This window comes from Dromiciops gliroides, chromosome 1, assembly GCF_019393635.1.
Source record: "Dromiciops gliroides isolate mDroGli1 chromosome 1, mDroGli1.pri, whole genome shotgun sequence".
NCBI classification, from domain to species: domain Eukaryota; kingdom Metazoa; phylum Chordata; class Mammalia; order Microbiotheria; family Microbiotheriidae; genus Dromiciops; species Dromiciops gliroides.
Window position 1 is genome coordinate 4,591,432 of NC_057861.1, and position 19,778 is coordinate 4,611,209.

At 46.2% G+C, this 19,778-nt stretch overlaps 1 protein-coding gene across 3 annotated transcripts in view; it reads right to left on the reverse strand.

Annotated features, from left to right (window-relative positions):
* TANGO2 (transport and golgi organization 2 homolog) overlaps positions 1-3,602 on the reverse strand; it is a 161,441-nt gene extending 157,839 nt beyond the window's left edge. For 2 of the 3 annotated variants that reach the window (XM_043979205.1, XM_043979204.1), the window contains exon 1: positions 3,507-3,602. The gene's annotated coding sequence lies outside the window, so the exon portion shown is untranslated. The remainder of the gene's footprint in view (positions 1-3,506) is intronic. The other variant, XM_043979206.1, reaches the window with a different exon arrangement.
* Positions 3,603-19,778: the final 16,176 nt, after the last annotated feature.

Below are 19,778 nucleotides of genomic sequence, written 5' to 3' on the forward strand. Positions count from 1 at the left end.
TGGCAGCCAAGGCCAAGAAGCTCCAGACCACCAGGCCTCTGGCCCTGCTGCCAGCCCAGCCTGGAGCCATCGGGGGGGGGGGGGGAAGCAACCCTTGGGTGTGCTCCAGGCCCTGGGCCTGAGGACCCCAAAAGGAGTCTCTCATCCAAGTCCTCGGCACCAACACATAGTTCGACATCAGAACTGAAAGTGGTTTTAGACAGGAATGATACCAGCCACGACACCTTCCTGTTGAGAAGCCTCAGGGCTCTTCCATCAGGTTTTTGGCATCTTCCCCAAAGGGAATGTGAGCTCTCTGTGAGCTGGCCTAATCCAACTTCTCTATTTGTATCCACAGCATGTAACACAGTGCTTTGCACACAGTAAGAGCTTAATAAATGCTCATCCACCCATTCATTCATGTTAGCCGACAACTGAGGAGTCTGCCCTGCTATTGTGGTGGCTATGGGGGAGAGGCAAGAGCTAAACAAAACCACAATTAGGTGGCTGGGGAACCGTGAAGGCCTGCACCCAAGAGAAGCCCTTCCCTTGCACCAGGAAGTCTCTGAGAGTGCCTCAGGGACCCGAGCTCTGCTGTAGCTGTGACTGAGCGACTGGCCCTTTTTCTGAATGACCTGGTTAGAGGCACAGAGGGACTGCCTATCGCATTTGCAGATCCTGAGTGCTAGCTGCGACGGCTGGCACAGGTTATGCCCGTCAGGATCCAGAAGGATCTTGGGCTGAAGAGGAGGTACCCTTGAAAAGGAATTACGAGAAAGTCTTAGACTTAGGTTAGAAAAGTGCCTTGAGCAGCAGCAGATGAGGGAGGCCTGGCTAGGGAGGGCAGTTCATCCAAAGAAGCCTTTCCCGGACTCTAAACTCAATGCAGGCGAGGCAGCCAAAAAATCAACCTAATTAAATCTTCAGCTATATTGGGAAGCATCATGGCCAGGGCTGGAGGACAGGGGAAGGGGGGAGAAATAAGCATTTATTAGTCACCTCTATGCTAAGTGCTTCTCACAAATATCCCACTTGATCCTCACAACCTTGGGAGGCAGGTGCTATTATGATTCCCATTTTGCAGCTGAGAAAACTGAGGCCAACAGGGTGAAGTGACTTGCCCATGGTCATACAGTTAAGTGTCTGAGGCTGGATTTGAACTCAGATCTTCCTAATTCCAAGCCCAGCTCTCTATTCACTGTGTACCACTAGCTGACTTGGGGGTGGGGAAGGTGAGGAAGAGAGGGTACAGTAAAACTCGCACTGTCCTCTGCCCTGGTCTGGCCACATATGGAGTACTGTACTCATTTATGGGCATGACGGTTTAGAAAAGACCATCAATAAACTGGACAATGTGCAAAGAGGGCAACTAAGAGGACAAACATTCCAGTGGAGATATTTAATTGGGAGAAGCTAAGACTTGGAAGGGAGGGAGAGGGTGGGGAGATAATGAGGGGTAAAGGGAGGAGGAGGGGAGGAGAGGGGAGGGGAAAAGAAGGGAGGAGAGGGGAGGAGGAAGGGAAGGGGCGGAGCGGAGAAGAAAGGGGAGGGGAGTGGAAAAGAAGGGAGGGGAGGGGAGGAATGGGAGAAGAGGAGGGGAAGGGAGGGAAGGGAAAGGGAGAAGGGAGGAACAGGAGGGGGGAGGGGAGAGAAAGGAGGGAAGGGATAGGGGAGGAGTCTTCAAGGATCTAAAGGGCTGGCCAGTGGAAGAAGGTGAATACTCGCCTTGCTGGGCCCTAGAGAACAGAAGTAGGAAGAATCCAGGGCCTAACAACAGCGTCTCATTCATAGCAATTCAACGGTTTAGTTGAATTGAGCCTGAGTGGGAGTTTAAAAAGGCTGTGGGAGGGGAACCTGCTGGGCTCCCTTCTCAGGCAGGTTTGCAGGCTGGCTGACCACCGAACTGGCTGACCACTGGCTCCCTACATTGTAGTGGGAATTGTCTGTTTAGGGATGAGTTGAACTAGTTGGCCTCAGAGGTCCTTCCACGTGTGGATCCTGTGACTTGCCCAAGGGCAAATGGGCAGAAGTAGCAGCGCCACAATGCAATCCCAGCTGCCCTGGCCTCTCCAGCCTGCACCTGGCCTTGGTATCAACTTACGAGCCAAAGGAGGGAGCCTGGCAAAGTGGCTAGCTAGTGTGCTGGCCTCAAGAATCAAAAGGACCCGGGTTCAAATCTCACCCTGCACTCTTTATTGCCGTAATGACCACGGGTAAGTGCCGGAACCCCTCAAAGCTGATTTCCTCATCACTGAAATAAGAAATGCACCAGGAGCAACTTCCTCACAGGGCTATTACAAGGTTCCGGAGACAACATTTGTAGAGAGCAGTGTAAATATGTCATTCCTGTTACCTCCTGCTTTACCCATTTGTCTGCCAAGATATTTGAATCTCACAAAAACAGCTGAAGTCCATACCACAGGTGTGTTTCTCATTTGAGACAGTGCACACAGCACACTTGAGAAGTTTTCATGACATTTAGTATCACTACATCATGGCACTTCTCCCTGAACCTGTTTCCTCACCTGTGAAGGGGGGCAAACACCTGCGGCAAGTACCCTGAAGGTTGTTGTGAGGCTAATATAAGAGGGTACACGTCAGGCATCATGTCAAAGTCCGTTGTCGGGGTCATTGCTATCAGGATCCTGCAGAAGCTGACTCTTATCTCTTTACCATTACGGGTTCTGGTGTCCATTGGCCAAGCTGACAACAGAACCGCTTTCTGCAGGTGACCATCAGCTGTCCCCACTCATTATTAATTACAGGGAGGCAACATAGCCTAGTGGATAGATTGCAGACCGGGGATTGAGGAAGGCCTGGGTTCAAGCCCCCCTTGGACACACAGATACTGGCGTCAGAGCCACTTAATGCTGGAGGGGACTCTCAGGCCACCTTTCCCAAGTCACATCACAGGGGTGGAGGGAGAGAGGGGCTCCCCAGGCAATGCCACACAGATTCAGACCCTTCCTCCACCCCCCCCTTATCCATTCTGTCCCCTCTCTGTGCCTCAGTTTATCTGTATTATGAGACCATGTAATATAGTATCATAGAGAGCGTCAGTACCCACAATTCCTCCTCCACAAGGCTGTACCCCAATTATCTGATCGCCAGTGAGATAACTGAGGTAAAGGACTTTACAGCACTAGGTACATTTCTATTTCCATCATAACAACGACAGTATCATTCGGGGCAGCTCAGTGGGGAGGTCCCGGGGCTGGAGTCAGGAAGACCCGAGTGCGAATCCGACCTCAGACACTTCCTGACTGTGTGACCCTGGGCAAGTCACTTCACCCAGCCTCAGTTTCCCCTCCTGTAAAGCTGTAATGAGGAAGATGATGACTGCAGCCCCTCGCTCCGGAGGGCCGAGGCAGACGTAGCCGCTGCTATTAGTGGGGCTACCGAGGGAAACAATCCCGGCCCCGCCGGCTCCGGGAGGTCCACAAAGCGCTTTGCACACTTGGAAGCGCCAGGAGGCTTGGCCGGCCTCGGCCGCCCCAGACTCCCCCGGGCCGGCCGCACACACTCACCTCTGCCGCCGCCTCCGCGCAGTCCCCTTCTGTCAAAACCGCGCTGACTTCCGGCCGCCCCCTCCCGGGTGCCCGCCGCTCCCGGGACCGTTCATTGGGACCGCCCCTGGCTCTCTATTGGTGAACCTAAGGAGGAGGCGGGGTCACACACCAGTCTCAGATCTCTATTGGTCGGAGCCTCCGCCGCTCAACCGGCCTCGGACTCCGCCTCCCTGCCCTCTGTACCGAGCCTCGTGCTGGCGGTTGACCCTGGGAGCTTGGAGGGGGCGGAGCGGGGAGAGGGGGCGGGTCCGGAGGGCGGGACGGACAAGGGAGGGGCGGGGCCGGAGAGAGGGAGGAGGAGGAGGAGAAAGGAAATAAGACCCGGCTGTGAGGGAAATCCACCACCTATGAGGGGAAGCCACTCAAGTGTTAGGGGGCAGGGAGATAAAATAAACCGGTGGGAGGGTATTCAGCCCTGCTCTGGGGGGAATAAACCGTAAATGAGGGGAATAAACTCGGTCACGGGAGGAATGAGGAAATACACGCAGCCTGAGGGAAATGAACCGTGATCCGGGGCTGTGTGGGAAACAACCCATTTGGGGGGGATGAACCCCAGATGAGGGGAACCGAACCCGTATGATGGAAATAGTCAACTGTGGGGGGAAATAAATAGAAATGAGATGAATTAACTTGGCCAGGGAAAACCAAACCCTGATGAAGAAGAAAACATGGCGGGGGTGGTGGTGGCGGGAATTACTCCCAGTGAGGGGAATAAACCCAGTTTGGGGAAGATACACCCTATCTGGGGGAAATAAAGCTGACTTTGGGGGAAACAAACCACGTATAAGGGAGATAAACCCATCTGGAGGAGGGGGGTACCAGTAGTGAGGGAAGTAGTGAGTGAAGGAGACACACCCAGATACGGGTACTGGGGTCCTTCTACAAAGGAAATCAAGGGAGGTAATTCCTCTGTGAGAGAAATAAATTCAATAATGGGGGGAGGGGGGCGGCAGGCTTCCTTGTCCTTAAGGGAAATAAACTGAGCCACAAAAGAAATGAATCTGGGAGGACAGATATAGCCATCTGTGGGGGGTGCCCTGTCTATGAAGGGAATGGACCCATTTATAAGGAAAACCATCTTCGAGCTCAATGTCTGAAGGAAATGAACAAGGCTCTGATGCAAACAAAACCCCCTGAAAGGGGTGCTGCTTCTCTGAGGGAAGTCATCTGTGATTCTGTTCACAATCCCAACTGGGAGGGAAATAAACCCATCTACAGGTGAGACACTCTCCCAGCCTATGAGCGCACCCCTCAAAAGAGGCAAATAGATCAACCAGTCTGTGAACCTGGCTTGGCCTTGATTTAAAGAAATGAACCCATCTGTTTATAAGAGAACCTTGACCCTTGGTTAAATAAAGAAATCCTGAACTTATCCCAGCTCGGAATTAGGCCCCGTTTCTGAGGAACTCTGTCTCTAAAGGGATGCCCTGATCTTGAGGGAATCCAGGATAGAGACTTGTCTTTGAAGGATATCTCCTCCTTAAAACCTGTCCCTGGAGGTGCTCTGTCCATGAGGCAAGCGTGCACTCTCTGCAGTATGTCCCATATCAGCTCTGAGGCTCTGGGATGGACAGCTCCTCTCTGAAGTACACTCTGTCTCAACCACTTTTGAGGAGACCTCTGAATGGGTTTCTGAGGTGAGCCCAGGCTTGGAGAAACACACCATCTCTGGAGCAAAGCCTGAGTCCTGTGTCTGAAAGAGCCTGACCCTTATTCCTAAGGGGGAAACATCACTTGGGGAATATTCCTTCCAGCCCCCATGTTAGGGTGTGTGTGTGTGGGGGGGCTTTAGGCAGGAGTGAAAGAGGAATGTGTGCTGAAGGGAAATTGGTAAGGAAACATTTCTAATAAGAGCTGTCCAAAAGTGAAATAGGCTGCCCAGGGAGCTGTGTCTTCTCAAGAGTAGAGGTAAATATAGCTTGTGAGATACGCTTTTGAGTAGACATGTGCCTTCTTGGGGGAGGCAGGCATACAGAAGTGGGGGGAGGCCCTGGTAGCTTCATATGATATGTGCATATATATTTCTGTAAAAAACCATTTTAGCATGTCAAGAACAAACTTTGCCAACTCTGACCCTCCCTTTGCACTGAGAAAGCCTGACTTTAACAGGAGTTTTATAGCATAATGTAATGAGCTCCCAAGGGCCCACGAGGCCTGGAGGAGACCTGGAAGAGAATCCAATGGCAGAAGTCTGAAGTCTTCATGGAAGAAACCTTTTCACTCAACAACCATTTCCCAATGCCTCCCATGTTGCACTGTGTTAGATGATTTGTTGAGAAGGGGGATCAAAGATAACGGTCCTGCCTTCAGGGAGTCTGCGATCTAGTAGGAGTTTCAGTAAGGTCAACTAGGTGGCCCAGTGGATAGAGTGCCAGGCCCAGAGACAGGAAGACTTGAGTTCAAATCCAGCCTCAGATACTTCCTAGCTGTGTGACCCTAGGCAAGTCACTTCACCTTGTGTGCCTCAGTTTTCCCATCTGTCAAATAAGGTGGAGAAAGAAATGGCAAACCACTCCAGTATCTTTGCCAAGAAAAACTCAAAAGGGATCACAAAGAGTTGGACATGACTGAACAGCAGAAGAGGCTTTAAGCAGAATAAGGGTGGTACAAAATGTTATTTCAGAGGAGGAAGAGCCTGAAAGCCCTCCTGTCTGACTGCAGACAGCAAAAGGCTTTATAGAAAATGCATTTGGAGTTGGGGCCACAAGGGGCAGGGCTGCTTTTTGACAGGTGTAGTAGAGGGAGTGGAGATTCCAGGCTGGGGGAGGAGCAGGAAAGAAAGTGGGGATGTGCTAAATGGGACACTCTCCATAAAGAGAACAAGATCTGGGGCGGCTAGGTGGCACAGTGGTTAGAGCACCGGCCCTGGATTCAGGAGGACCTGAGTTCAAATCCGGCCTTAGACACTTGACACTCACTAGCTGTGTGACCCTGGGCAAGTCACTTAACCCTCATTGCCCTGGAGGAAAAAAAAAGGGGGAATAAAATCTACAGTTGGGAGCATCTTTAACCTCAATAACTTCTGTCTCCTAGTGGAGAGGTCACCTCCAGGACCCAGGGTCTCTCTGGAACTTTGGACATTCAGCTGCCTAAGAGCCTTCCAGCAGCTCACCACAAGCCAAGCTTCTGTCCTAAGCCCCTCGTTTAGTTTTAGAACATCCCCTTTAAAAAACAAAAGAAAGAAAGGAAGGAGGGAGGAAGGAAGGAAGGAGGAAAGGAGGGAGGGAGGGAGGGAAGGAAGGAAGGAAGGAAAGAAGGGAGGAAGAAAATCCCCTTCATCTTCCAACAATTATTGACAGCTAAAACTTTTGATATAATTTTTAAAATATCTAATAATAAATGATATTAATCTTACAACACCCTTGGAAGGTAGGTGCTATTACCACCCCCACTTTACAGATGAGGAAACTCAAACAGGCAGGTTAAGTGACTTGCCCAGGGTCACACAGCTAGCAAGTACCCGAGGTAGGATTTTATTTTGAAGTCCAACAGTCTAGTCACTGTGCCACCCTGCTCCCTTTCAATATGCTTCCAAGGGCTATCTAAATTTCAGATTCTGTGGCTTTTCCCCCTGCTCCTTCTTCTGCCCCACCCCCTCCTCCCCAAGAATCTTTGTATCTCCCATGTAAGTGAAAGGAAGGTGCAGGTAAGGAACAAAAGGAGGCAGGCGCTGCCCCCACCTCTGCCCACCATCTCAGTTGTTGTCGTTCAGTCATGTCCAACTTTTCTTGGCCCCACGTGGGGTTTTCTTGGTAAAGATACTGGAGCGGTTTTTCATTTCTTTCTCCAGTTCATTTTATAGATGAGGAAACTGAGGCAAGAAGGGTTAAGTGGTTTGCCCTGGATCACACACCTGGTCAGTGTCTGAGGCCACATTTGAACTCAGACAGATGAGTCTTTCTGACCCGAGGCCTGAAGCTCTATCCAAGGTTCCTTCCTTCCCCTCCCCTCCCCACCTCCATCTCAGGCTACCTCAATCTTTTGTTTCAAAGTCTGGCCTTTATTATGAAATTGTAGTTGGCAACAAGCTTTCATGTGTATATCACTGACTGTCACACATCTATATATGACTAGACCAGAATATACATATGACAAAAGATGACACTCTAGCATGTGCAGATATCTCTTTTATGGCAGAATGAGGTAAATAATTGGAGAAAACAGAATCAGGAAAAAAAAAAAAGAAAATAGAACTAGGATGTACTGAGAGTCAGTCTCAATGCTGTGTTATCACTGTGCATCAGGGGTGGAAGTTTAAATTCTACCTCTCCTCTGTGGCTCCTGCAGTTCAGGGACTTCTTGAGTCTGGTGTGTGATTATAGAGAAAGAAGCATAGAATTGTCATGGGGAAAATGGGGTAAGGGGGTTAGGGATAGGGGATAAGGGTTTGGGAAAGGGGTAGGTGTTTGGGGTCCTTAGGAATTCCTCTTTAAAGAATTACACCTGGGGGGCAGCTAGGTGGCGTAGTGGATAGAGCACTGGCTCTGGAGTCAGGAGTACCTGAGTTCAAATCTAGCCTCAGACACTTTACACTTACTAGCTGTGTGACCCTGGGCAAGTCACTTAACCCCAATTGCCTCACCAAAAAAAAAAAAAAAAGAATTACACCTGGGGCAGCTAGGTGGCGCAGTGGATAAAGCACTGGCCCTGGATTGGATTCAGGAGGACCTGAGTTCAAATCCGACCTCAGACACTTTACACTTACTAGCTGTGTGACCCTGGGCAAGTCACTTAACCCCAATTGCCTTACCAAAAAAAAAATAATAATTACACCCTCTTGCACACAAAAGCAATTAGAATAAGATAGTTTATTTGGGGGCTGAGGAAGGGAAGGGAAGGGAAACCATGAAAGAAATCCTTGGACTTCTCATGGGGAGAAAGGCATGTCACAGAGAATGGCTGAGATACCAATCTCCTCGAGCAGGAGACAGGCAGGTACTTTTATAGAGGATTTATGGAGGTGACCATCTGACTGTGGAAAGCTCCCTTAGTGAGGGAGGACCATCCCCCACTGGTAGTGGCTGGAGGAGTTGGGTGAGGGATGGCTGCAGATCTCTCAAGCCATCTCCTCAGGACACAAAGGCAGCAGCCACACCTAATCTTATCTCCCCAGGGTTGAGGGAAACTAGAAGGAAGGGTGGAGGTCCTGAAGCTAGCTCAGTCCATCTGGTTCCACTTATCTCTTTAGGTGTGTCTGCCCTTTGGTTTAGCTTCTCAAGGAGAAGGTTCCTTGATGTACCCCAGAAAACTTCTGGGCTGCTCTGAGCCCATAACAGAATGTCTGAACCCCATCATTTGATAGATGATGAAACCAAGATTCAGAGAAGCAGGATGATTTACCTGGCAAGGTCATTCAGCAGAACCAGAACTGACCCAGGATGGAAAAAGAATTCTATTTCCTAGTCCAATGTTTCTTCTATTCTCTAGACAGACAGACAAACAGATGGACAGATGGATAGATAGATTGATGGATAGATGGGTGGATGAATTGATGAGTGGATAGATACATAAGTGAATACATGAGTAAACAGATAGAAGGATGGATGGATGGGTTGATGAGGGCATAGATAGATGAATATATAGATAGACAAATGGACAGATGGATGGATAAATATGAGAGAAATGATTATTAATAACCAAAGATTTGGGGAGATCCAGAGGTTCCCCCCTTTTTCTAAAGTCCTGATTTTAAAAGTTCAGTCTCTTGAAGGACATTGCTGATAATGAGATTGAACTAACTTTCTTTAACTAACTTTTCTTTAAACCCCATGCAGGTAAGGTAGTTACTGTGTTCTGCTCATGCTTGAATAGATTCTTTGAATAGATTATCCAAGACTGGAGTTAACTTAAGAAATAAATGACTTAATCAAAGTTCAGGTCTAGTCCCTCACTGTTATTCAAATTTTCTTGTACAAAATGACTAATATGGTAAAGCAATTCATTCTCTCATTGATTGTTAACCAATCAGGGTTGATGCTCATCCTGAGGAACACCTATGCTTCAAGGGTATATAAACTATGAGCCACTGCCATTATGTCTTTGGTGGTGTGATAAAATGATGGAATTTGGCAGACACTCAGGGGTCCCACCTGAATGACCTAGTACTGTTTGGGAAGCTGGCTAGGGATGATTGGATATGGGCCACACCTGACCTGTCCTGAGTGACATATGCTGCTGATGTCAGCAGGGGAACCACTCTCTGATCCAGCTTGAAGGACCTCTCTTTTGGGGGAGGGAGAGTAAAAGTAGAAAAGGGAACACTTGCTGAGGAGAGGCATTTTTTTCCTGCCTGTGAGTTTCTGGGATCGGACTTCAAAGAGGCTGCACAGCTGTTTCCTATTGAAACTGCTGACCCCAGTTGGTGAGTTAATAAAGACTGAGCTCTTTGAATTAGCTGAGCTGGAAGCAAGTTTGGGGATTGTGTCGGTCTTTTGCTAGAGCCAGGGAGCTTATTCTTTTTTCCTTTTCCCTATTCCCTTGTCCTTGACTTTATTAATTTCACCTTTGCTGTGTATTTTATTCCCATTAATAAAACCTGATTTGTTTGTGGAAAAGATGCTGTTAATCTCCTTTCTTATTAGCTTGGGAGAAATGACTTTAAAAGGCAGTTTGGAGGGGAGGAAACTTTGGACCTAGAGGTCCCTCATTATTTTCTGAACCCCAATATTATGGTGAGCCACCCAATTAACTCTCCCCATATTAAATTTGGTGCCTACAGTTGCATTATTAATAAACCAATTAAATTATGCAGAAATTATGCCTCTTGAACCTTTTTAATCACCACAGTTGGATGATTAGATAGATGGATTGATAAGGGGATAGACTGATAGACAGGTAGGTAGATGGATATATGAGTGGATAGATAGCTGGATTAGATGGATGGATGGATGGATGAATAAGTGGATGGATAAATAAGTATATAGAAAAAAGGTAGATGGATGGATAGATGGTTAGGTAGATAATAGATATAAACAAACAAAGCACTGTGCTAAGAGCTCAAAATACAAACATAAGCAAGAAAGATAGCCTGTGCCCTTAGGAAGTTCACATTCCAATGGGATATAAAAGGAGAGGCTCATAAAGTCAGGGGGTAGAGATGTCCAAGAAGTGGCCTGGAAGCCTGGCTCTGGACAAGAAAACTCCTATTTGTGCCTGGGGCAGAGTCCACGGTTCTGGGGGGAGTGACATGGAGATGAAGGCAAAGTCTGGTTCCTGTCTCTAGTGAAAAGAGTCCCTGGGCAGGGTCAGAATAGGTTTGAGCCCTGGCTCTGCCCTTTACTAGCTACAATACAAACAATACTGCTATACCATATCTCCGAGGGTAGCTGTAAAAGAAGCACTTTGGTAACTGCAAAAGGCTATGGAAATACAACCTATTCTTGTGAAGGAGAAAGAGCTGGCTTGGAGTCAGGAACCTTGGACTCAATGCCTGGTCCTGACTTATATGACCTTGAACAAGTCACCTCCCCTACTCAGCCTCAGTTTATCTCTTCTTGGGCTGCCCTCCAGAACCCTCTCCCATGCCCCAGCTCTTCCTCCTGAAGCCTCATTCCAGCCCTGAAAATCATACATTGGATGTACAATTAGGGTCTGTGGGCTCTCCAGATTGGACAGCTCCTTCCAGATACTCCATCTAAGGAGCATACGACCAGCCATGCCTCATTTCTGTCCAAGTGGCCTTTCTTCTGGGTACCTTTGTCTGTTTCCCCTCCCTCCTTCAGTTTTCTTTTATGTGCCTTATTACCCTATTAGAATATAAGCTCTTTAAGGGCAGGAACTGCCTTTCTTTCTGCTTCTATCACTTAACACAGTGCATAGTATACCCAGAGTTCAGAGGGTGATGAAATAATGGGATTTAGCAGATACTCAAAGACCCACCTGGAGATTAATCTATACTGATTGAATCAATTGAGAGTGATTGACTGCCAATTAAGCCTACTTCAAGTTGACTGGATTGTAATCACACCTGGCTAGCCCTTAAGAAGGTATTGTTCTCAGAAACTAGACTGTGAACTCAACTTGAGAACACCTTCAAAGCCAATGGATTTGGAGGACAGTAACCAATCACCTTGAAGCAGTGTGTAAGGACCGCCTCTGTTCTAGACCTATAAAAAGCTTCCACAATCAGCTTGCTGGGGAGTTCCTGATTAAAGCAGGCTCATGGAGGAGGACTTGAGGAAGAACCCAACCAGGCTGGAACTCTAGGCTAGGTAGGACTTCTTTTTCTTAACTTTCTGAACTCCTTATAAATATCTGTATGCTTTAATAAATGTTTAATGCCCAAAGACTGGTACTGAAGCTTTTTAATTTAAGGCGACCACAATTTAGATTTTAAACATCACAAGAGGAAAGTGGGTTCAGGTTTAGAGTGTGCATGTGGCAAAGGGGTAATTCATCCAAGCTCCCAGCCACTGAAAGTCCTTCATGGAGAGAACTCATGAACCCCCCCCCCCCAGAAGTTATAGCTTTCTCTAGGGTCCATGTAGCTTATCCCTGGTGGCTGTAGTTTGGTTTTGACTCCTGATGGAGATACTGCATAAGCTGTTCCAGGGAAACTACTAGGATTAGAAAAGAGCCAGAAAGTCTATAATTGTCCAACCCTCAAAATTCACAAGGTCTTCCTCTGGTCCATGGCAGGGGCTGGGAGGAGACTAAGACAGGCCTCCTGTTCCCATCCTCCCCTTTCCCCCTACCTTTAACTCCACCAAATGACCATGACCCCTTCTCAAAGTCTTGGCCAAAACTCCTTCCACCACCAAACCAAATATTTGAATGTTTGAGTCCAAACTAGTTTGCTAATTTTCCACAAGTTCTATTGGAAATATCCAAGACTCCTCTACCAATGACAGTGTACTTCTATGCAATGTCACTCCACTTCTCCAATGGCTTTCAAGGACTTCCAAACCAATCAAGGCATGAGAAAATTTGTCTGCAGCAATTCACAAAAACCATCTATTAAACTGGAGAGATGGTGATTTGAATCATTGGAGGGAGCATTCACATTAGAAAAATCATAGCTCCTCCTCCTCCTTCTCCTCATCAATTACTATGCTATGGAAGCATTCTCTTAGGAACAGAGATATCTTTTTTAAAGTAATAAACATTCTTATTCATAGTTTTGAGTTTCAATTTTTATCCCTCCTTTCCTCCCTCCCTGAGGTGGCAAGCAATCAGATATGGGTTATACATGTATCATTATGTAAAGCATGATCATATTAGTCATTTTGTACAAGAAAATTTGAATAAAAGAAAAAAATGAAAGTTTGTGTTCAATCAGTATTAGTCCTTTCTTTGGAAATGGATACTATGTTTCATCAATAGTTCTTTGGGATTGTCTTGGATCATTGTATTGTTGAGAATAGTCAAGTCCTTCACACACAGTTCATCAAACAATCTTGCTGTCTATGGACAACATGGAACAGAGATATCTTCAGGCCTCCTCATCCTCATTCTGAGACTTCTGATTGATCTCTTGAGGCCCTTACAACTGCTGGGTTATGTCCTGTTTCATGGCCTCCCTCTATTCTTCCATGGGCTGCTTGGGCAGGAAATATCTAAATCTTATGTCCATGGGCTGCTGGGGAAGTGGATGGACTGACATGAGGAACGGCAGTAGTCAGCAATGAAGCAAAGAAGCTGGATCCCCCATTGACCACAAGTGAGGGGCAGATTTGCAAATAGTGACCAACTTTGTAACAAGTGACCATGGTTGTAAATCAGGACATGGATAAGCATCATCGATGGTCAGTGGTGCCATCTTGAAATTGAAAGGACAACAATTTAAAAAATATGTAAAATTATAAAGGATATACATGATTAGAAAAAGGTGGGTTGGTATTAGGATAGAGGTATAAGAAAAGGACAAACAGAGGGGTAACCATTAAAGGAACCAGTGCATGACCGTGGGCATCTCAAGGAGAGCCTCTGGAAAATTTGTAGATGAGAAAGCATCCTGGCAGAGACAGGAGGGGGTGACCACATGGGTGAAATCATAGATTCATTGATCTATCTGGGCAAGTAAAAACAATCTTAGATGGGGCAATAATCACTTTTATTAGCAGAAAGGACACATTCTAGGACAGCCTTAACTATATGGCTACAAATATGTAGAGGGGACAATTGTGACATAATGGAGAAAGCCCTTGATTTGGAGTCAGACCAGCCTGAATGTAGGCAACTCATTTATCTGCTCTATGCCTCAGTTTCCCCATCTGTGAAGTGGAGATAATATACCTGTCTCTACTTGGTTGTTGTGAGGGCTCTGTAGGCTTTAAAGAGCTATGCAAATACCAGTTTTGGTGAAAATGCTCATCACAGAAGTCTTGCATCAGATCAATGCTCATTCAAGGAGGTGCATTGATGGACATTCTTTCATTTTAAAGTGTAGCCAGTGGGTCAGTCAGTATGCACATAAAGCAAAAAATGGCTGGAACCAGATTCTTTCCTCTTCTATTAGAAGGGAGGTGGGGGAAGGGTGGGTATAAAGACCAAGAGGACACTGGGTAGCTGAAAGGTCACCGCTGATAGGCTCAGCCCTGCTCCCCGGTTGTGCCCAAGGCAGCTTCTGTTTGCCTTTGCCTGTGAAGGAGCGAAGAGAAATGAATTCCTCTGTGGTATTTTTGTCCTATGCAGCTGCACATGGGATTGGTTAAGCAGCAACACTGCTGTTGGGCCACAGGATCCCCCAGCACTGTCTTTACATGATTTATGAAGGTTAGTTGGGTGTGTGTGTTTTAATGGCGCTATAACTTAGTTATAAAATAACACTGCTCCTTCCAGACTCATTAATCAAGATATCACTGGGTATTTATTGCCCATATTATAATCTGTTTTCATGTTCTTAATTATCATAAAATTACAGCCCCCACCTTCAGGTAATAGTATTCTCTACTTCCTCAGGTATTCTGGGAGCACTCTGCATGACTTTTTCTTTGCCCCAATTATGCCCCACTTTCTATTAAGCTTATGTAGTAAATGTTTCCATAATGCCATTTCATCTCTATGGGGAACCAATGGGTAACAGAATTTGCTAAGGATGAAAAAGAATTGAAAGAGAATTGAGAGACACCAGGAAATAAAGCTGCCTTCTCCCCTCTAGGACAGAGAGAGAACAGGGAAGTTAGTCAATAAACATTTATAAAGGGCCTACTGTGTGCCAGGCTCATGTGGTGTTAGGCAGCTAGGTGGTGCAGTGGATAGGGTGCTGGGCCTAGAGTCAGGAAGACCTGAGTTCAAATCCAGCCTTTTATACTTGCTAGTTGTAAGTCACTTAACCTCAGTCTTTGTTCGTTTTTTCAACTGCAAAATGGGGATAACAGCACCTCCTTCTTAGGCTTGTTGTGAGGATCAAATGAGGTAATTGTAAAGCACTTAGCCTAGTACCAGCATATAGTAGGTGCTTAATAAATTCTTGTTCCCTCCCCTTCTCTTTTCCCCCCACCAAGAGCAGGAGATACAAAAGATGGTGAAAGATAGTCCCTGCCCTCGAAGAGCAACACACAAAAAACCATATGTATGCAGACAGGGAAATCTGGAAGTCATCCTCAGATGGAAGATACTGGAATTACTGGGAAGGCTTCCAGTAGAAGTGGGATTTCAGCTGGGACTTAGAGGAAGTGATGAGACCTGCTTGCAGGTGGTTCCCTTTTCCTCTAGGTTGTTCCTGAGACTCTCCAGGTGCTACAACATGGGGGCACTCAGCAAGCTGTCATTGGCACCAGGGCCTCTGATGACCTGCCGGGTGAGCAGCCTCTGACTTTGGGGTCAGGACTGTCCACAGAACAATGGATTGGGATTATTCCCTCCACACTGAGAGATCTCTGAGGGCTGTGAGAGGAGTTTCAGGAGATAGTTGGGAAAAGAGTTCCATGTAGGAGCACTTACTATTTCTCCTTTCACTTTCCCTATGTTCAATAGAGGAGGAATTGGGGCAGCTAGGTGGTGCAGTGGATAGAGCATTGGCTCTGGATTCAGGAGGACCTGAATTCAAATCCGACCTCAGACCCTTGACACTTACTAGCTGTGTGACCCTGGGCAAGTCACTTAACCCTAATTGCCTCACCCCAAAAATAATAATAATAAAAAAATAGAGGAGGAATTGTCAAGAACCAGACCAGCACTTCTCTGACATACTTGGAGACCAAGACTGGAGAGATCAATTTAGATTAGGGGAGTCAGAAGCTCCAGTGACAGGCAGCTATTGAGAATGCCTTCAGCCAGATAGATGGAGGGGAAGATAACTCCCTCCCAACTCTCCTCTCTTGCTTTCCCTTTGTTCCTGGTCCTCCAGGGAACTCAGGCATTCAACCCATTCTTTAACTGTTTCCCTGACTTGTAAGAGTGAGGAGATGGGACTGCTCCTCTCACATTTGATGGATTTCAGAAGGTAAATGAGAAGAATTTTGGGATTCCCTTGGAGGAGGCGAGTTACATTTAGTAGTCATAAATTTTTTTCCTTTCATTTTCTCCATGATACTAACAATATAATACATAATATATTATATAGTATAATGGAATAAACTATGTCATCACAGAATGCTGAGTACAAGTCTCTCGTAACTGTTGGTGATTATTTGAGAGGAGAAATTCCAGACACAGAGTGGGGTTACATTGTAAGATCCTTGAGAGCAGGGACTATCTGTTATTTCTTTTTGTATCCCCAGTGTTTAGCACAATGACTGGTATTGAATTATTTTTCTTTTTTGGTTTGTTTGTTTTTTTCTGCAGGGCAATGAGGGTTAAATAACTTGCCCAGGGTCACACAGCTATTCAGTGTCAAGTGTCTGAGGTCAGATTGGAACTCAGGTCCTCCTGAATCCAAGGTTGGTGCTTTATCCACTGTGCCACCTAGCTGCCCCCTGGTATTAAATTATTGATAGAGACACATATTTACTATTTTAAAAAATATTCTTGAACAATATTTCATTTCCTAGTTTATATTTTGGACTTCCCCAATACTGCTACTTAAAAGCAAGCAGCTGGGTGGAGGTAGGAGAGGGAAACTTTTTTAGGTATTTGCAGGTTGTTTGGATTCCTTAAGGGCCAAATTGGTAGCTTTTATACCACAAGTTCACCAGAGGAAACGAGGTGCCTGCTGAGCTAGTGGCTCAAGGAAAGTACCATGTAGAAAAGGACCTAAATGTACAAAAATATTTCTAGCAGCTTTTTTTTTTTGTGGTGGCAAGAATTGGAAATTGAGGGGATGCCTGTTAATTTGGGAATGGCTGAACAAGTTGGGGCATATTAATGTAATGAAATACTATAAGAAATACTGTAAGAAGTGATGAGCACGAGGATTTCAGAAAAGCCTGGAGAAACTTACATGAACTTGGTGTGGGGCCAAAGTTCCCCAGAAGCTCTCTGGGGCACATTGAGGAATCTTCTCCTAGAGAAACTAAACCAGAGGAGAGATAGGCATAGAAAGAGAAAAGCGGAACCAAATCGGACTGAGCTAGCTTCATTCTGATCTCCCTTACCCCTGGGGAGATAAATTGGGGTGTGGCTGCAGCCTTTGTGTCCTGAAGAGAGAGATGGCTGGAGAGATCTGTAGCCACCCCTCGCCCAATTCCTCTAGCCACCACCAGTGGGGGATGGTCCTCCCTCACTAAAGGAACTTTCCACCCCATCAGTGCCCTAAAGTACCTGCCGGTCTCCTGCTCGAGGAAATTGGTACCTCAGAGCCACGTGCTTTGTTCCATACCTATTTCCCCATGAGAAGTCCAAGGATTTCTTTCATGGTTTCCCTTCCCTCTCCACTTCCCTTCCCTTGCCCCTAAATAAACTACCATCTTATTCTAACTGCTTTTGTGTGCAAGAGGGTGTAATTCTTTAAAGAGGAATTCCTAAGAACCCCAACCCCTAACCCAACCCGTACCCCATTTTCCCCCATAACAAACTGATGCTGAGTGAAGTGAGCAGAACCAGGAGAACATTGTACACAGGAACAGCTATATTGTTCAATGAAGAACTGTGAATGACTTAGCTCTTCTCAGCAATACAATGATCCAAGACAATTGCAAAAGACTCAAGATGGAAAATGCTCTCCAGGTCCAGAAAAAGAACTATGGGGTCTGAATATAGGTTGAAGTGTAATATTTTTGCTTTCTTTGTTTTTTCATGTTTTTCCCTCTTTTCTTCTGTTTATTCTTTCACAAAACAAATAATGTGGAAATATGTTTAACATAACTACACATGTATAACCTATATTGGATTACTTGCCATCTTGGGGAGGGGGGAGGGAAGGAGAGATCTAAATTTGGAACTCAAAATCTTATAAAAAATGAATGTTGGAAATTGTCTTTACATGTAACTAGAAAAAACCCCAACCTATTTACATTTTTTAAAAAGAAAGTACCATGTAGTAGACAACTCAGATACTATCCTCCCTCATTGGATACCTAGTATAGTGACATACTTCCTTCCTTAGGCTTAAAGAAAGCAGCATATAACACGAATTGGGCTTCTTTACTGAAATGCCATCCTTGTTATGCCCCAAACAATATTCAACAAGCATTTATTAAATGCTTAGATAGTGGGTATCTACCAACATGCAGGGGACTGAGAAAAGCTTCTTGTATAAGGTGAGATTTAAGTGGAGCCTTGAAAGATGCCAGGGAAGTAGAGGTAAGGAGAAAGACTATTCCAGGTGATATGGGGGAAATCGGGTACGGGTTGGGGTTCTTGGGAATTCCTCTTTAAAGAATTACACCCTCTTGCACACAAAACGTAGTTAGAACAAGGTGATAGTTTATTTAGGAGCAAGGGAAGGGAAGGGTGGGGGGAGGGAAACCATGAAAGAAATCCTTGGACTTTTCATGGGGAGATTTGGCATAAAGCACATGGCTCAGAGGTACCAAATCTCCTGGAACAGGAGACCGGAAGGTACTTTTATAGATGACTGATGGGGGTGGACCATCTGCCTGTGGAAAGTTCCTTTAATGAAGGTGGACCATCCCCCACTGGTGGTAGCTGGGGGAATTGGGTGAGGAGTGGAGGACCATCCCCCACTAGTAGTGACTAGAGGAATTGGGTGAGGGGTGGCTATGGATCCCTCCTCAGAACACAAAGGCCAAAGCCACACCCAAACTTATCTCCCCAGGGTAAGGGAGACCAGAATGAAGGGTAGGAATCCCAAGCTAGCTCAGTCCGATTTGGTTCCTCTAGGCGTTATCTGTCCTCTGGTTTAGTTTCTCAAGAAGATTCCTCGGTGTGCCCCAGAGAAATTCTGGGGTGCTCTGCGCCCCATGACACAGGTATGGGGGATGGCTGGTGAAAAGGCATGGAGATGGGAGACAGAGCATCATGTGTGAGGAACAGAAAGAAGGTGACTGTCTCTGTAACACTGGAAAGGTAGAAAGGGGTCAGGAAATTGAGGCAAACAGGGTTAAGTGACTTGCCCATTGTTACACAGCCAAGGCCAGATTTGAACTGAGGTTTTCCTGACTCTAGGCCTATCACCCCATTACTGCACCACCTAGCTGCCCCATAAGATGTCTATAGAACATCCAAATTGGTATGTCCAACAGACTACGGGGCTGGAACTCAAGAGACTGGTTAAGGTTGAATATTTAGACCTGACAATCATCTGCCTAGAGATAATTGAATTCCTAGGAGGCAATTGCATATCTCCTTAGGAGGAGATAGCATTGAAGAAGGCCAAAAACAAAACCTGGGTGGAACACCCAGAATTTAATGAAGATCCAGCAAATGAGACCGAGGAGGAGCAGTCAGACAGGTAGGAAGAAAACCCAGAGAGAATTGAAAATCCAGGAAAAGAGGCTGAAACACAGCCTCTCAAAGGCTGCAGAGAGGTGAAGCAGGATGAGGACTGAGAAAGGGCCATTAGACTTGGCAATTAAGAAATCATTAGTGTGAGAAAATGGGGAGTTGGCTCCTCTCAATGTGGATATAACAGTCAGTCATACTCCTCCTGACCTGTCTGTAGGACAAATCACATGGTTCAAGGAGCCCTGGTCTCAATAAGGTCCGCTCCAGAGTTGTGTTCATATAAGGAAGTATAAGGTCCATTCCTGAGTTATGCCCCTACAATGAAGAGGGGTGGGAATACTGTGTTCTGATTAGCTAGTTTTTGTGAGTAGATTGTAACCCTTGAGTAATCGGACCAGTGATGAAAAAGGGGAGGGTCCATTCGCGTTAGGGACTAGGGTATAAAAGAGAGCCTTCAAGCCCCCTTTCAGGGCACCCACTAGCTGCACACTAGGGTGCCTCCTT